We start from the raw sequence: 18,669 nt of genomic DNA on the forward strand, positions 1-18,669 counted from the left end.
AATATGTAGCAACAGAAATAGCAAGTGAAAATGTCATGTTATCTCCAGCAAATAAACAGATTTTTTCTGTCTGTTAAGTAATTCCATATTCCAATAGTCTTATTAGCAGTCCAAATGAAGTGATATAGAACCAAGAGAAGAATGATCTTTGCAGGCATCCTTATAACTAATTTGTAAATCTAATTGTAATTTATTTAAATACGGTTCTATACTTGTTTATTGACATCTCAATATTTTTGTGCTGTAGTCTTGAATGGATAATAACTTTTTTGTATTTGATTTCAGTGACCTATGGAGAAGGTTCTCCAAGCGTGGAGGAGGAAGTTCTCTGTGTTCCCAGCACATTGTAAACATTGAAGCTTATTTTTTTATTGTTATTGATTGGTTTATTTAGAAATTTGGAAATGTATTCAATTGCATCAGTGTTTATCTATTTTGCTCTGCAGGTAGAACTTCTTATTGCCTCTGGGGAAGAAGATAATTCAAATTCAGATGACACATCTCTATCCAGAACTGGCAGGCATCCAATGTTAAGTTAAAGGTCTCACAGCACTTTTCATAATGGTTTGGGGACAGCCCTGTTTTTTTGCCAGAAATAATGTCTTCTGTGGAAACAGATTCTAACCATAAAGAGTCCAGTGATCTTTACTTAGGACTATGAAAGATATGCAGATGGTCACCTGGTATATCCCCATTTTGTGTGATTAATTGTGAATAAATACCAATCAGTCTCTCATAGATTAGGAATGTCTACTTCAAATTTTCAAATGTTTTTGGAAGTCTCATAAAACATATGCATCTGTGTCTTCCATTCATAAAACAGGGTTAATAATGCTTCATAGAAGTGTTAGGCAAGATACAAAAAAAATTTTTAATTGCTCATACACTACAGAAGGTGGAAGATCATGGAAGATCACTTGTGCTTTACTGTAGCTGCATTATTTTAAATATAATCAGTCTGTATTTATATAGCCTTTGGTAACTGCAGGGAGAATTGGCCCTAGATTAAGTATTTTACAAAGAAGACAAACTTATGGCATAAGTAGATACTGCTAACATCTTTTTGGTGTTTCAGGACAAGATTAGTATCACATGTCCAATTGTCTTTGTATATGTTCTACTTGTAATTTCGTTCATTAGATTGTAGAATGTATGCAAAATCAGAAGTTCTTGTAGAGTTCAGGGGTTCTTTTAGTGTAGCTTAGTTAGAAAAGTTTTTTAACAGCTTTCAGATTAGGCTATGGTTTGACTATGTGTTGCTCACAGGGGCAACATTGCCTCTATGTCTTCCCAGCTTGGCTCTCATGCTCTGGGTGAACTTTAGTGTCTTCATGCTGCAAGGTGCTGCCTCCACAGGAGCATCATTTCAACTATTTATGGGATAATGTTATGGAATGAATAACTGCACCACCATTAGAAAGAAACATATATTTTTACAGTTCTTAATTAGTGCTGGCACAACCATACACAAGGAGAGGAAGTGGGCTGTTTTGACATGGGGGAGGGATCATGTATGGAGAAGACATATTGTTACTTTCAGCAGATTGTCAGACAATGCATTTCAGCACAATAGATGTTTTGACCACTTACTTCAGTTACTTCCAATTACTGCAGAGAGGCAGGTTCTGGCAGCCTTGAAGAGTAAAGAGTGTGGTTTACACCTTTCTCAAACTTAGGCAACGTGGGTGCAGTCAGAACGCTTATGTGAGATACTTATAAATTGTGATTTGAGCATGGCATGCAACTGTGAGAGGGGCCTGAAAATTATGGTTTAGATTTTTCATATCCTTGCATGTTCATAAAATAGCTATGTTACTGTGCCGAAATTGCAGGTCCATTTGCAAACCTAACTTTCTGATATTACCCAGCACAAGCAAGACTACCAAGAGAGTCCTGAGTTCTGACTCTTACAGCAGGTGAAAAGCGAGTGGAAGAGTTGTCAAATAGTGGCTTGACTTTTTTTTTGTTTGTTTGTTTGTTTTGTTACAGTGCAATTGCCATAACATAAGCAACATATGCTATTCCAGAATTTAGACATATTATAGACAGGACTACTATGGCTTGAGAATAAAACTGTGGTAAACTTAGTAATAAGTTTTTATTTTACGTAAGTTGAAGGGATTGTTATGTTCCAATGTTATTTTTAAATTAAAGAGCAGCACTCTAACATAGAAGCACTGTATAGAAGTACAGATGAAGCTCTTAAAACTATTTGTCAGCCTGATAATGCTACAGCTTAGTCCACAGGATGTCCCAGGACTGCTTTTAGAGCTCCTCCATGTAGTGAGTGAATCCTGTAAAGCAGTTTGCTTTAAAGTCCTTTGCAGTCTCTTTAAAGCACAGGACTGGAAATCAACAGTGATGTTAAGTTGATTTTCTTTTGAGAAAGCACTATGAGCTTTGAATGTCTTCGGCTCCTTAAGACAATGACTGTTGTTTTTTCCTCTTGCAAGGCAAAGAACAGTGGCTGGTGTTCAAGGAAGTATTAATAAAGTAATGGTTTCTGCTGCAACTACTTTAACTCATATATCTGGAAAAATCTGAGTGTTATAAGGATCATCCAGCAAATATACCTTTAGGGGTCAAAGATATCAGGTTTTGGTACTGTGTTAGAAATTTCACAATTCATCCAGATATGTATTTTACCAGGTCCTGTACATTTATTTCATTTGTACAAAGAGATGTTACAGTGCCATTAAACCTAAACTCACTGTGGATTTCATATATCTTTCCATTAAGCAATCAGGTTGCTCCACAGCTGATTTATAATTGGCCCATCTGTTTTTACTTTGGTAATCCCAGCTTCATCAGATGCACTGCTTGCATCTGTGTTCATCTAGTATTTCTACATTCAAACTGGACATATAAATAGATGTTTGTCTCTAAAGGAAGCAGGTCTTAAAGCATCAGACTCTAATCACTGTCAGAAAATAGAGATAGTATTAAAAGTTTTGATCAGGATAACTATTCACAGCTTCCTTTATGCAAATATTAAATGTTACTATTTTGATTTAGTTGATTTCCACATTTGCTTGCAGCAGTGTCCTGAAAATCTCAGGTCTGGGAAGAAGTTTATGAGTCCATAAATCCATGTACTTTCTCTCCCACTATAACAGGCAATCCTCTATACGATCATTTTCATGAAGTGATTAAAACCTACTCCAAAACAATCCCATTTTTGCTCATCAGACTCCCCAGTGAGAGAATGTTCCAGATCTTTATTTCTTATATGTTTGGGGATGTTCTAATTTTTATCCAGATTGTGTTCTTGAGCAGTTTATATTGATTTGTTCTTGTACCAGTACAGCTCTTGAACCTAAATTATTCCTATTTGTTGATTTTATTCCTCATTTTTAAAGAGAGAAAGCACTCTCACTGTTACTCTTCATTTTATAGAGTGAAGTATCTGAGTCTTTCTCATGCCATCTATTAGGCTTGACTTTCCACTCCTGTGAACATTCAAGTAACATCTATTCCAGTTTAACGTATTTTTATGTAATATGGGTTATCAGAGCTGAATACAGATGAGGTTTCACTGGAATATATATGGTGATACAAGTGCTTCTCTATTTCTACTGAAAATATTGTGGTTATTTTTTTATGACCATGTTCTGCTGATGGCTCATCATCATGCTGTGACCAATTATTATGATGATCTCTCTCTATTCTTACTACTGATAACTATGAGCAGGTGGATTCAACAAAAGACTTATCTCCTTGGTGCATCTGAATTGTTGGATGTGAAATGGCTCCCAACTTTAAGCAGCATAAAACTTTATCATGTTATGCCCTGTTAATACAACTATATGAAATAGAGTTTGCTTGCATCCAAAAAACTTCAGGAAAAGGCAGAAAAGCTCCACAAAAAGGTACATTCAGTGTGAAAAGTAAGCCAGTTACGTACTTTTAACCATCACCACAGCCTATGTCCTACTTAATAATTTATCTTGGTCATTGGACCTGAGATTAGTTCTAAGATGGGTTTTCAAAGATGTTAATGTTTTGGACTCAGACAGATTTTGGGGTAGAGATTCCCAAGTATAATAATGCAACAGAGAATATTGCTCTTTGACAAATAAAATAAAATTACAGAACAAACAAAAAAGTCTATGGCAAAGCTATGATTTACAGTTAACAGCAAAACAGGGTAAAATATTCTATTTCATCCACTCTCTTAATTCAGGGTCTACATTTTTATTAGTTTATAGATGTATTAATGAGGATGGTCATAAATTATTTCAAAAGCACAACAAACATCCTTTTCCAACATCGATGTTTCTTTTTGGTTGCATCATCACTGGAATGGGTTAGTGTCTCACCTTCAATAGACTGTGCCATTATTTTAGTCATGTCATTTTGGTCAGTACGTCCTCAATAACTGTTAAATCATAGAACAACAACAACAACAAAAACAATAAAATATCACGTAAATATCCCGTCTTAACCAAAGAGAGATTTTCATATACTTTAATAACACATTAAAACAATTTTAGCTTTTTAGCCTGCTAGGCTGAAGTTTTTCCTGCAGTCAATCAGATGAGACAAGCCTCCCTGAAAAGCAATTCCTCTGATCAAACATGTGTTTAAGATGCTTGGAATAAATCACTTGTCACTGACAAGAGAAGGTCCTAACTAATTAATTTGGACTGAAGACCTAAACTTTGGAGGCACGAACATGGATGAGCTTCATATCATTTTACTAAAATGCAGTATCTCCAGCATTGAAAGACTTGTGCATTGAACTTCTTTGGAATTTATACAATAACTGTGTCAATAGTCTGCATCTATAAATCCTTTAGATTAGAAACTTTCCAAATTGAGACAAAATTCTAAGCTTTTAGTGCTCTTTTTTTTTTTTTTTATTTTTTTATTTTTCCCAAACACATTAAATAAACACAGGATAGTAATGAAGAAGTAGTAGTTGTTGTAGTTGTTTCATACAATCCAAAGATTTTATTTGGCTGACCCAGACCCACAATAATTATACAGCTGCTTTCATTATTCATTAGAAGAACATGGTGGAATGCTTTCAGATGTAAATACCCTTACATCTCAATAATCTGAGCTATATGCCTATATAGCAATATTGATTCCTGGCCTTAAGTGTTGAAGAAAATCTTTGCAATTCTATCTTTCACCCACACAGCTGGTGACTGATGGCCAGACAGAGAAATGGACGTTTAAAGGACTTCAGAAGTGATCAGAAATGTGAAATAAGGACAAATCCCCAAAAGGTAAGAAAAGAAAGTTGAAATAGAAGAGAAAAACTATTATAGATTTGAAAAGAAATAGAAGAAAAAGTTTAAAATATCAGATAAGGAAACTGAAACACCACTATAACTTTCATATTGTTCCATTCATTTTAGTATTACCTCAGCTTCCAAACTCTGATTTTCAGTTTCTTCTCTCTATAGACCTGTCTGTATTATCCAATCTTTAGGAATTTTTTCCTTTGTACTTGATTGTATCACATCTACCAAAATGAAGTTATGTGCCTAGACTGAGACTCCTAAGGGACTGCCTGAGTAACACTGAATAACAATACAGTTGAAAACCAAGAAAGACAGCAAAGGAGAAATAAAGAAGGAAAGAGAAGAGAAAGAATATTGAAGAGAAAAGACCCCAATGTTCTTTTATTAATATAGAATCATAAAATAATTAAGGTTGGAAAAGATCTCCAAGATCATCTGGTCCAATTGTCCCTCTACAACCAATGTCACCCACTAAACCATGTCCCTATGCACCACTTTCAAACGTTCCTTAAACACCCCGAGAGACGAAGCTCATCACTTCCCTGGGTAACCTGGTTTGTTTCATCTTCCTAAGGAAAGACAAACAAACAAACAAACAAACAAAATCAATCAGAAACAGCAATTAAAAACAAAAACAAAAACAAAAAAAAAACAGAAACAACAATAAAATCCCAACCCCAAAAACAGCAACAAAAACAAACAGAAAATACCATCGCCACTGCCCAAATAAAACAACAACCCCCAAACCCTCTATAAACCTGTAGGAGAAATAAAAGATTGCATATGGTCCTTCACCATTCTTAACATGTGTTTCTCTTACTGGTAGATCCCATCTTCTTTTATCTCTATAGCTATTCTTTCACACTATTCCTTTAAGAAAGAAAAAATATTGTAAAGCCCAGTGAATTTCTTGTTAAGCAAAAAATCAGTTATGACAGGCAAGCCAGATTATATATCCAGTGTGTAATTTCTGTATTAGTAGCCTGTGTAATGATAGCTGCTGCATTCGACATTTCCACGTGAGTTGTCATTTATATATTGTACTGTCATGGTCCTACTTTTGACCTATTCTACTGGATGTCACGTTGTAATTTCAGATTAGGTTGAGTTAGGAACAGTACCAGCGACTTCCTATCTATCTCAGTGAATTCAGTAATTTGCAGTTCATCACCTTTTATTAAACAAGCTTCTGCATTAATATGTTTTCAGAATAAATGGAAGACATACTTTCTACAAATGCAAGATGCTCCATGCACACATACCTTTGACTTGTCTACCTAAGAAATGTGCCAAAACCCCAGTAACCAGTGAATAACTTGCATAGATGAATTTCTGCTTGATTGAAGGTCTGGGATTCTTCACATATTCCTAGAAACAATTACAGATGCTTTTAAATTCAAATACTAGCAGTGTTCTCCTCTGAGTTTACTAGCAAACTCAGCACTAAACAAACAAGCAAACAAACAAAAACTCACAAAAAAAAAAAAAAAAAAAAAAAAAAAAAAAAACAGTAAAAACTCTTGAGCTCCAAATTCTGCTTCTGCAGGAGATGTAACTTTTCATCCAGTCACAGTTTAACAAACCCTTTAAAATATCTTTTTGGAAATACTTTCTCATCTTGGAAATATGCAATTTAGTGGTTTGAAAGTTCTGTGTTGTACTGTATGAAGATACTTTCTCAAACTAAATAGGGAGGAACTCCACACATTTATGAAGAAAGTTTGTCTGCCTGAACTCAATAGCAAACATAATAAATACATACCAATTTACTTAATTCAAAGGATCATAGTCCCCAGACTGAAGCCACAAACACAAGTATAGAAATGCTCTTTTCCTAATCTACCTCTCACTTGTGACAATGTAAAAACATGATCTTATAGAAGTAGTTCCTCTGATTTTTGTGGGTGGGAGGACAAAAACTATGTGGAGTGGTGCAAACCACAAGTAAAACTGAACTGAAGGAAACAATTTGCATCCAGCCAGAAACCTGAAATCCTGCACTCAAAAACGTGTAAGTCAATGGGAAAGTGAAAAATTGTGATTCATAGGGGTTCTTCTGCCGCAAGTGACAATTTCCTGTGCTGACTGGTGTGGTGGCTGTGGCAAGTGCTGCAGGGTGTGGAAGAAACATCACAGTCCCTGTGATGTCCCCTTGGAGGCTGGAGCAGAGTGGGTGGGATTGTAGTGAGCAGAACAGATCAGATTCAGCTCTTGCTGACAGAGGAATTGCCATTGTAATTTATTTTTTTTTTCTCCCCAAGAAAGTACCTAAGGCAGAGTGACTCCTACTTTGTCCCACAGCTGTGCAGTTTAAATTATGAGCATTTGTGAAGGAAGAACATTGAGCCCATTTGCCTTTAATAGGGTCCCACTGGTGTAAGTGTTGACAGAATTTGGTTGAATGAAGGCAATTCAGGGAAGAAAACAAATAGGGGAAAAAATGGCCAGCCCCTAGGGATGGCAGAATTACATAAACACCACAAACCCCTGCACAACAGTGCTCAAGGCATTGCTGTTTCCAGTTCAGATTAGCCAGTGGCAGCCTGACTGTGAACGGGATCACTGCATGCTTTAGAGAGCCATAAAAAGGATGTAAGCCATTTTACAGGGGTCACAATTGCTTCCAGTGTGCAACCATATGTTTGCTAGTGCAAACTTTTCACTCCATTCCCCCTACTGGTGAAAGTCTTCTCATCTTAATAGGGATTTAAAACAACAGTTAACTTATTACCAGTACTTATTAAGTTAACTTAATAGTTAATAAGTTAAGTTAACTTATTACCAGTAGCTTTGAAGGAGTTAAAACTTGTAAAAACTAGCCTGGGCACTTTAGAATGATATGTTTCAGAATACAAATCTTTCTGTTTGACCTTTGGCTAGATTACAAGATAATGTGGGCCAGCTTTATATATGCCACTTATCCTAGCAGTCTTCATCGTACAATCCTTTTAAGCCAGAAAGCAACAATTAACCCCATTTTCCAATATTATAAACCTCTGCAGAGCAACAACGATGACAGTGTTAACAGCCTAGATTTCCCTCCGTCTCTTTTCCTCATTGCTAGCAGTTGAGTTCATGCCCACCACCACCATCAGCTGCCAATAAATTTAACTGCATCAGGAAACTAGAAATGACCTCTCTCCTTTTCCAGATGAGCAAGACAAACAAATTCCAGGGCATGTTTTCAAATGAAGATGTAGAAACCTGCCAAAAACCTCAAATCAGCCCTCTATGTAACAGCATGATCAGAGTTTAGGGGAGTTGTGGTTTAGTGGAAGCACATGAAAAAAATGCTCTGTAAGGGAAGATGCTCCTTCAGACAGATCAGTGCTCAAGCACTGTTTATGTGGAAATAAGCCATGATGCATCAAATACAAAAATAAATGTGATTCCTTAGTCTTGTGATGCTTCTTGATGCAGATGAAGAAGAGAAGACGTCTGGATCTGCAAAACACTGGGAGGAGAGAATTGACATTTCTAGATGTGCTGCCCCCAGGGGCTGGGCCTGTCATCCAGAAAAGAGCAGTGCAAGATCATGCTGATGTAAGGAGCTGCAACTTATGGCAATGCAGGTTCAGGCTTGGCAGGCTGGGTGAGATGCCAAGGCAGCACATTTCTGCCCTCTGTGGTGGGCAGACCAAAACCATGAGAGGTATCCAGTGGCTACAATGTTGGCTAAGGGCAGGGATCACCAGGACTGTAGACTTGAACAATGAGCCCACCACATCCCCCTTTACTATCACAGATCTCAGCAGGTGTTAGATGCCCCTGCAGCCCAGAGAGCAGCTGCTCCCCTTCCTGGGCAGTTTCCAGCATCTCACCTGTGATGACTCAGGTTTTGTAACCATCTGATGGGCTGCTGTGCTGCAGTATCATTTCCAAAGTCAGTGACAGTACTTCTGCACAATCTTTCAAATTTTATGCTAAGATCTCTAAATGATCCACTGAGATGACCTCATTTGCCTTCGAGAAGAATTCCATTCATATTCTTGTATTTGGATAGTTCTGAGAAAGTCACTCTGCACTCAGCCCCTTAATTTCTTGCAAACTTTCTGTAACTAAATGTCATTCTGTGCAGGTCATTGCTTTTGATCTTAATATACTGCTGGTGAATTAGGCTTTTCAAAAAAAAAAACAACAAAAAAACAACAACATATAGCAGAAATGCAGATTGCTGTGCATAGCACTGACGGGTTCATATAATTTCTGGGCAAGCCATATTCTGCTGTGATTAAAGCTTCTCTGATTAATGGAACAGGAAGATGATAAACAAGTTTTTATTAATGCAAATATATACCATGACATGGAAGAAAAAGAACCCTTTCTGCACAGCAATAGCAACTTAAGAGAACACCAGAAAACACAACCAGAGAAAAATACATTGTCTTAGGATCACCACTCTCCTCAGTTTTCACTGCTCAGTGCACTTGTAAGACTTCAAAATTATCACCAGGAACACAGTAACATGGTGAGTATTTATGTTCACTTGACAGCAAGAGGTTATTCTTGAACAACCTTGTTAAATTGAATTCTTTGGCTTAAAACATGTAATGAATTCTACAAAAAAAAGAAAAAAAAAAAAAAGGAAAAAAGAATGTTTGCCATAATCACATTATTTTGTGACTTTTCTTTTTTTTTTTTTTTTTAATTTTAAAGAGGGACTAATTTAAAAAAAAAAAAAAAAAAAACATATGGAGTTTTTTGTTTGTTTGTTTGTTTGTTTTTGTTTTCCCCCAAAAATCCTGAAATAGGTTATGGTAATGTTGATGTCTTCAAGGTTCTTTTTGATGAAAAGTTTGGAAAAGTTTATGAAAAGTACAGAAAGCGAAGGCACAATCTCCTCAATCCAAGGAACAATGGTGGGGTTGCCCAAATATTCTGTTGTGTATGGTCCGAGCAGGCCTGACTTCTTGTTACACTTTGGCTTTCACTAAGGCAGAAATGAGACCGAACACAGATTTGGGGATAGGACACCAAGAGAAACCCCTGCAGAACCTTGAGGCGAAGCCACCCATTCTCCCCTTGAGCACATTGGTGGCAGCAAATCGATAGCAGATCGATGCCGTTTGTGCTGTCGGGGTGCTGTCACCACCAGCGGTGCCCAAAAGCAGGAAGGTGGGAGCCCGCAGCCCATACTGGAGGGACTCCAGAGGCAGCCTCGGCGTTGTCCCCTTTGCCGTACTGGCTGCCCCTCTCCCCGCTCCTGGGCTGTGGGAGCGGGGGGCACTGCTCGGTGGGTGGCACGGGCAGGTCCCCACGCGTGCCTCAGGGACGGGACCCCACGGGTGCGGTGTGGCACACGGGGAAAAAGCAGGAGCTCTCTGGGAGAGGAGCAGGACCTCCACAGTGGTTTTCCGTGAGCACTCATGAGGGACCCCTGAGTGCAAAGCAGGACCCCCCGATCTCAGTGCGGGATCTCCCAGTCTCAATGCGGGACCCCTGGGGCGCTGTGCAGGACCCCCTGGTCTCAGTGTAGACCACCCAGCGTCAGTTCAGGACCCCCCGGCCTCAATTTATGTCCCCCGCTCTCAGTGCTGCCCCCCCCCACCCCGGGACCCCCGTAACCGGCAGCAGCGCGGCTCCAGCTGCCCCGCCGGGAAGGTGCCGGTCCCTTTGCGGCTCCGGGACGGGAACCGGGCTCCGGAGGGGGGGGGCTGGGGGGTTCCTGGGGCCGGGGTGGGGACTCGCCTGATCCCGCCCGCTGCCGCCTCCCTTCCCCTCCCACCGCCCGCTGCGCGGAGCCCGGCGGAGCCCGGCGGGGCAAGCAGAGGAGCCGGGCAGCTCCAGGTAGGCAGCATGGCACGGCTCCGCACTGCTCCGCACGGCACGGCACGGCACGGCACGGCACAGCATAGCATAGCATGGCATGGCATGGCATGGCTCAGATCAGTGCCGGAGGTGCGACGGGTTCTCCTTGTGCTTTGCGGGGCAAACAGCCGGGGGAGGAGAAGGAGGAGGAGGATGAGGAGGATGAGGAGGAGGGATGCTGCAGCTTGGTACTGGGGAGCCCCGGCTCCTCCGAAGTCGCTCGCGGAGCAATCCGTCCCCCCCAAAAGAAGCAGCCCCGGAGGTGGGGACCACTCTGGAGCCGCGGAGGGGACGAGGCGATGCCGGGGCGGCCGCGTGTTTCCTCGCCGACTTCTCCGCGGGTGCTTCCTAATGGCTTGCGAGGGAGCGGATCAATAGAGATGGCTCTGCGTCCCTTTCGCATTGCAGAGCTCTGCCTTGCCTTTTAAAAACACATTTAGATAAAAAAGTAAACTCGCTTGGAGAAGCCCTAAATCACTGCGGTAGCCACTGTGGGTACAGAAAGGCGAGAGAAGTGGCTTCTCACTGCGTGGCTGGTTTAAAGCAGACTTAGTAAGTTGGAGATAGTTTCCCTGGTTTTAGATCCAATGGAATTTTGAAGGGCCTTTCTCTTATAATAAAGACTTTTCTTACATGCTTCTGTAAGACAGTGAAAATCCTCACTGCTCATTTTCTGGCTTTTCTTGGCAGTGTGTGCTAGCCCTATGCCAATGCCATCTCTTTTTTTTTTTTTTTTTTGCCTGAACCAGACCACAACTGCTGGTTTTTCTGGGAGCTGGGCTCTGAAGCAGCACATCTGCTGGAGAAGGTAGACCTCAAGATCTGAGCAGCGGCAGTGTATTGATTCCATTAGCAGAATTTACAGATCTACTGTCAGATCCCTTTTAACACAGTCACTTTCCCAGAATTAAAGTTCTCCTCAGAGCATCTGTCGCAGGTCTAGGCCAATAGATGGCATAAGTTATTCAGACTAACATCCTAGGAGGATCAAGGAGGCAGGAGTACACTTTGTGCAGGAGCCAGGGTTTTTAGGGGGTGTATGCGAGTCGAATCCTGGGAGTCTATGATATCTTGAGAAGGTCTCATTTTCAGAGGCATGTCCTGAGTCATGCTTTCTTACTTTCCTCAGTTAGCATTTTCCAAAATCTTTCTCTGCTCAAAGCAGTTAGGGTTAAATCAGCCCCAGTTTTGGCAGGACTTGATTAATGTTGATGTCCTAGGTTTAAAGGGTAGCAGAAGTGGGCTATATACTGTGGGCTGTATTTGTTATTAGCTTAAACTTTGTGGGCTATATTTGTTATTCACTACTAGGTGGAAGTTGCCAATTGCAGTGATGTTGAGATCTGTAATCATTTGTGATGAGAATGTTTGTTGTTTGTTTGTTTGTTTTTTAAAAATAGAGAACTTCATCCCCTTCTTGTTGCCCTCTACTTTTCTAAATTCCACTAATAGAAGTAGTACTTGGGGCAATGGGAGACAATTGGTTAACGATGAAAAAACTTTGTGTATTCTGTATCCAAACTTTTGCTGAGACAGCACTGTGGATAGGCAAAGAGGATTTTATATTCTGAAATTGGGTAAATGATTTATATATAAGTAGGTAGCTAAATGATGATAAAAAAGCTTTAACTGACAATATTCATACCTAGCTTCTGTGTGGTGCTTGTTATCTGTCAATTTCAAAACACTTATTTTTTATAAAGAAACACTAACATTTTTTCCATTTTTTTTTTTTTTCAATTGCAGGAATTGAAAAAATCGGAAAGGTACAGAAATAATATCTAAATTTCCTGGTTCCTAACTTTTTCTGTTAGGCATTCTTTATACAGGCTGAAATGATTTGTTTATATTGATCTTAAAATAAGCAAAACCTATATGTTTTTATAGCAGAAGACATCAATGCTATTTTTGAAGAGACTTTACTCCTTGAACACAATATCTAAAGATCTGTGTCTTACCAGGCTTAGCACTAAGACAACCCACAAAAATGGCAGGAGCCCTTCAGCTCCCCATTTGTAAAAGCAAAAGGCAAAAGCACAAATAGAGGTTTTCAGTTGCACTGATGCAAACTCTGGTGTTATCCTTAGAGTTATTCCAAAGGCTGGTGGGGTTGGATATTTTCTTAAAACATCTTGTCCTTTGAACAAACAGAGAGGTTCTAAGTAAAGTATTTCTTTGCTCATCCTCTCTAGGACTTAGCAAATTCCCCAGGGCAAGAAGAATATAAGCACCTCAAACCTGAACAGATGATAAATCAGTATTAAGGCACTGATATCACCTTAGTTCTGGAACTACAGCTACAGGCAAAGTAAAACCTGCCATTAACTGTTAGTGCCAGGACTATGGGGCAGGCTCAGCCTTAATGCAAAGTGAAGTTCAGCAGCGACTGAACCAAGCTGTGGAGGCACCTTATACCCATATGGGGAATGGAGATGGCTGGGCTTTCCCCATTCAGCCTTGATGCATGTGCCAGGGGTGAGCACTTTTTTCTGGCGGAGCCCCCAGCGAAGCTGGTGTTGGACACGGTGCCTGCCTCTGTGCTGGGACAGCTGCCAAACACCGCTGCCACCGTTCCTGGGCTGCGCACTGCAAGCATCCTCCGTGCCAGCTGGGCATGCTGAGCTCTGCACACTCCAGGTAAAATAAATGCCAGTTAGCCAGGAGCATGCATGAAAGACAGATGCTCTGACACAAGCTAGGGTCAGAGTGAGCAGCAGAGTACAGCCTGTTGGGCAATGTCTTTCCCAACAGCCTGTCTGTCCTCTTTGTTACTCATGAACAGGTTGTGGCCAGGCTTGCTTATTGCCTTTTCTCCCGAAATCCCTCTCTGGCTGTGGCTAAGTCCATTTGTTTACAGTGCGCCTCCTGTCAAAAGGCTCTTGATTTAAAGAACTTGTTTACTTGCTACTGGGGCGCGTATATTAAAAAGACCTGCCCAAGGCTAATGACTAGAAACGAGGCTCAAGTCTCTAAACTCGCATCATTCTCTGCCTTGCAAATTTTCAGTTATGGGATGTCTGCCAAGGACACATAATAAAACAGTGCTCATGAATAAATGAAATGTATTCCACTAACCTGTGGATATTTGCTTCTTATCTTTCTTTTGCCCCATCTCTTTGTTCTTCTTTCTTGTTCTCCTTCCATTCTTTTCTGTTTAGTTTCTTTCTCCTTGTCTAGACTTTGCTTTCTCCTTTGTCATTTGTGGAATCATCCTTATTCTCTTCCTGTGTCGCCTCTTTATTTCCTGAGGGTGGAACACCCCCAGAAGGCCAGGCCTGTTTGATTGCCTCTGTCTGGTTCACTGCAGAGGGCCAAACCCTCAGCTGAGAGCAGCAGTCCTTGACCTGTTACAGTCAATGGTTCTGCACCAGATGATGCCAGGTGTTCAGCTGCTCCAAGCCATGACCCCAATTTGCTTCTCCACCATTTGTTCTTTTCCATCATTTCCCTCTGGGCTCTTTTATTTTTTCCATATTTTAATAACACTTCTGCCCTTTATACTCTATTTCCCATTTTATTTGAATCTGTTCTATTCTGTCTTGTCTTCCTATCATTCATAATATATCTAGAGTCCTAACAATAGTGTGTTAAACTGCTGTCATCTCTTATTTGTGGATAACTTGCTCTTTTTTTTTTTTCTGTATCTGATGCTTGAATTTATTATATTATATTTATTTTTATTTATTATTCTGCTCTACAAGGGATGCCTTTAAAATATGTATCTTGCTTGGAAAGGAAGATGGTGTTGACTGTGTTGGTCCTTAGTTTCTGAGAGAGCTCATTCTACACTCATCCTATTTTCAAAATAGATTTGTCTTCTGGAAAGATTAGCTTTTTACCTTAAATCCAATGTGGCCAATGTTCTTGTTCTGGAGCTTTCTTTGCTCTGGAATCAGGTCATTTGCAGTGTTACAGATAAAGCCTGAGACCTTGAACTTCATGCACTGCTCTGCAAGGAGCCAGGATAAATCTGAAGCAAGCATGATCATCTAAAGTGGGTAAGTTCTTAGTAACATTGGTGTAGAGGACTGGAAGTGGAAGGCTTCATTCAGTTTAATTTCTCTAAATTGTTTCCCTCACTGATATCTGTTCTGCCACATATTTCTGATTCAGCAGCAGCAAGAAATGAAATGTAGTTGTCCCCTCTTGCCCAGCAGATTGTGCTGGCAAGGTGTGTGTGCTCTGAAGATGCATCTACTTTGTTGGAGTCACATGTGCTCTGAAGAAGGTTGTCTTGGAGTAAAGACTAATAGATGACCCTTTTTTTTTTTTTATTTTTTTCCAGGTGGGGGATGGGGAGGGAACCAACTAACTGCACATGGAGAGAACAACGTGTGGCGGGTTTAAGGAGGACAGGTTACTTATCATCTGAGTTAGAAAGAATTTTGCTTCCCTATTCTTTCCTCCACTTTTGCACATTTTTGTCATTTGTTCATCAGTGTGGACAAGCAATTTAGATGCCAGCTGATATCTTAAGAACTGGTTAATTCTTCAATGTGCTTATTCATTCCAGCCCAGTGCTGTTCTAATGACAGGCTTGGGGCTCAACCTGTGCAGAGGGTTGCTGGTCTCTCTCCTCTTTCAGTTCTCATAAAAAGCAAAGCAAAGAGACTTTATAGATTTGGAGATGTTGAAGTAGAACATGTTGGCCTGCTGTGTGATGTTGAACGGGTCACCCCTCAAGTCTCAGGTTCTGCTTCCAAAGCACGGAGCTGAAGGCATCTGCCTCACAGCAGTTTAAAGTTAATAAAATGATACAAGATTTATGGACAAAAAAGTGTCTTCTATGTAACAGTGTTGTACAACTTTATATTAGCAATTTGCTGCCCCATATAGGGGGCATTTTATATTCCTCTGCATTTTATTTTTCTCTGAGCCTAACAAATTGATTGCTGATGTTGATGTAACTACAAGCAAGTTACCTGTGGGAGGCAGATAACCAACTCAGGAAAAATCTATGAACAGTTTTGATTTGCATGGAGGAGTTAAGACACAGCCTGGATAGTTTGCCAAAAATTGGAGGTGCTTCTGATAGCTTCATGCTGCTCCTTGCTTCTCTTCTACCTCCTCCCCTTGCGCTGAGAAGAGCTGAGGCTGTTTCCAGTGGTGTTAACTGCCATGCAGACTTCTGCACAGACATCTCCCTGATATAGGGGCAAAAAGTGCTGCAAAGGGAAAGAGGATTCTCACTTCTTACTTTAGTGGGAAAAGAATCAACCTCGTAGTTTGTGAGATGATAAATGTACAATATAAATTTAGTGTATGATTGCTGTCAGTCAGTATATCAGTATGTTTAAAGGGTAGTGGTGGGGAGGATGTCCCAAAGAAGACTTTTATTACAGTACTTTTTTTTTTTTTTAATTAAAATTCTTCACTTATCTGAATCCCTGTAAGTGCTGATTTAACTGGATTACAATTCCAAAGCTCCTTTGTAATTTTATGAACTCGGTTTATTGCCAATTGAAAGAAGAACAAATAGAGCCATAAGTTAGATTTTGATTTTGACAATAACCAACTCACTACTGCAGCCCAAATTTAAGTTAGTCCTTGGTGTTTTAGCCTTAGCTTGTGACAAGCATTGAATGATGGTTTCAGCATGACATTTTAGTAGCACCTTTTCCCTGAATAAACTGCAGAAAAGGATGCTGCCTTGTATATTCTTCTGAAGCTAAGAAACACTGTGTGCCTGCCTGTCCAGTGCAATGTTTGCACTGAAAAGGACAGCCAGTGTGGATCAATACTGCTCTTTTAATTCATCCGTGAAACCGGTAAAAGCTTGTGCTGTGGAAAAAGGATAACAAGGGTCCTCACTGGTATTTTGGCTCAATGCCTTTAGTCTGGAAACAGTAATGGCGTTTACGGTCTCATTGTTTGTAAGTTGTTCTTCTTAGGGACTTGCGCTTTTTTGTCTTACTGTTTTCTGTCTGTTATACCAGGCAATGAACAGTTTCCCCCCCTTACTTTTATTAATTTGTTAGAATGAGAAAAAGGTGCATAACTAAGGACGATCCAGTCCTTTGTGTCTCAGTAGTACATCTAATGCTCACGAGAAGTTTGTGGGATACATGGAAAACTGTGAATCTCATAAATGAGAAAAGCCTAATGTACAAGCACATGAGTCTCTGCTGGCTTCTCCAGCAGTTCCTGGCCCTAAACCTGTGACTTGGATCTCAGAGGCATTCAGACATTTTTCCCTCAGTGATAAATCCTAGTGATTACAGCTGATAGCAAGTGTTTTTGCATTCGCGTACAAAGTCTGAACGTTTAAGGGCTTCCCAGAGGCCTCTGGGGAACTGCTTGTCCTGATTTCAGCTGAAATAGAGTTAATTTTCTTCATAGTGTCTGCTGTGGTGTTATGTTTTGGATTTAGGAGAAAATTAATGTTGATAACATGCCACTGTTTTGGTTGTGGCTGAGCAATGCTCACATTAAGTCAAGGACTTTTCAGCTTCTCATACCACCCTGCGAGCAAATAGCCTGTGGGTGCACAAGAAGCTGGGAGGGGACACAAAGAGGCCAAAGGGATATTTCATGCCATAGGACATCATGATGAAAAATAAAACAGGGAGCTGAATTAAACTGTCTTTACTTCAGCCCGTGCATTTTTTTTTTTTTTTTTTTTTGATTCTCTCCCCCATCCCACTGTGGGGAAGTGAGTGAAGAGCTGTGTGGTGCTGAGCTGCCTGCCGGGTTACACCACAACACTGCTGCACAAATGAAGCAAGAGGCAAGAGTCTTCGCACCTCTTCATTCCCTGCAGAATGAGTTGTCCTTCGTCATCCTGCTGTGATGCACTGTTCAATGCTGGCTCTTTTCACTGAAACTTGTAGCCTTTCCCTCCTTGTATCATCATTCTGTTTCTCTCCAAGACTTTATTGAGCACATACTGAGGTACTTCATTTATTCCAGTGAATTGTAGATTAGCTCTGCTGCTAAGGTCAAATTTTTTTTTTTTTTTTTTCTTAAAGTGGTGTTTAGTGATACTTTGCTTTAAGCAGCAGCTTATAAAGGGATACTACCAACTGACAACAAATATGTACTGTACTTAAATTAGTTTATTCTGATGTACTGAATATGCTTAATTAAATCTAATTCCTGCTCTGAAGTTATTCCCTACTTCAAGGCTAAGGAAAGTCTCTGAAACATAACTTCTTTCAGCTCAGAATGAGACTTGCAAAGTTCTTAGCCCATGAAGCCTTGTGGCCATTGGTACTCATGATTGTGGGTAGTGAAGCAGGAACATAACAGTGCTCAATTTAACACCAAAAATTGCAGAAAAGAAAACACTGTCAGATTTATCTCCTTTTTGGTGGATAAGTAGTCAGGTTCTCAGGTGTCTCTCTGGACCCATTGGCAGCAGACTGCCTCCCTACTGTGTCTCTTTTGAAATACTTGGGGCTCTTTGTGGGAGTTTCTGAATCTGTCTAGCTGAAATTTACCCCAGGAAAAGCCTAAGAAATCCATTGCCCTGTTAATATGTACAGCAAAACCTTTGCTTTCCCTTTATGGGATTAAAATTTTACCTAGCCAACTGTCCTTATTTTTCCTCTCTGGACATTCATCTTAGGCATTACAAGACCATGTTTGTAGAGGTAGATTGGGAGAAGGA

General features: G+C 40.2%; 1 protein-coding gene and 1 long non-coding RNA gene across 4 annotated transcripts in view; one reads left to right on the forward strand and one right to left on the reverse strand.

Moving 5' to 3' along the window:
- Positions 1 to 4,673: 4,673 nt before the first annotated feature.
- Positions 4,674 to 14,390, reverse strand: LOC140002257 (uncharacterized). Its single transcript, XR_011808583.1, has 3 exons — positions 14,136 to 14,390; positions 6,515 to 6,620; positions 4,674 to 5,821 (listed from the first exon to the last, which is right to left on the reverse strand). It is a non-coding gene; the product is annotated as an uncharacterized lncRNA (long non-coding RNA).
- The window catches only part of KCNS3 (potassium voltage-gated channel modifier subfamily S member 3), a 42,594-nt gene continuing 34,826 nt past the window's right edge, over positions 10,902 to 18,669 (forward strand). The window contains exons 1-2 of one of the 3 annotated variants that reach the window (XM_027455269.3): positions 10,982 to 11,039; positions 12,807 to 12,826. The gene's annotated coding sequence lies outside the window, so the exon portion shown is untranslated. Of the gene's footprint in view, positions 11,040 to 11,814; positions 11,869 to 12,806; positions 12,827 to 18,669 lie in introns of those variants that run through there. The other 2 variants (XM_072036466.1, XM_027455270.3) reach the window with 2 other exon arrangements.

This window comes from Anas platyrhynchos, chromosome 3, assembly GCF_047663525.1.
Source record: "Anas platyrhynchos isolate ZD024472 breed Pekin duck chromosome 3, IASCAAS_PekinDuck_T2T, whole genome shotgun sequence".
NCBI classification, from domain to species: Eukaryota; Metazoa; Chordata; class Aves; order Anseriformes; family Anatidae; genus Anas; species Anas platyrhynchos.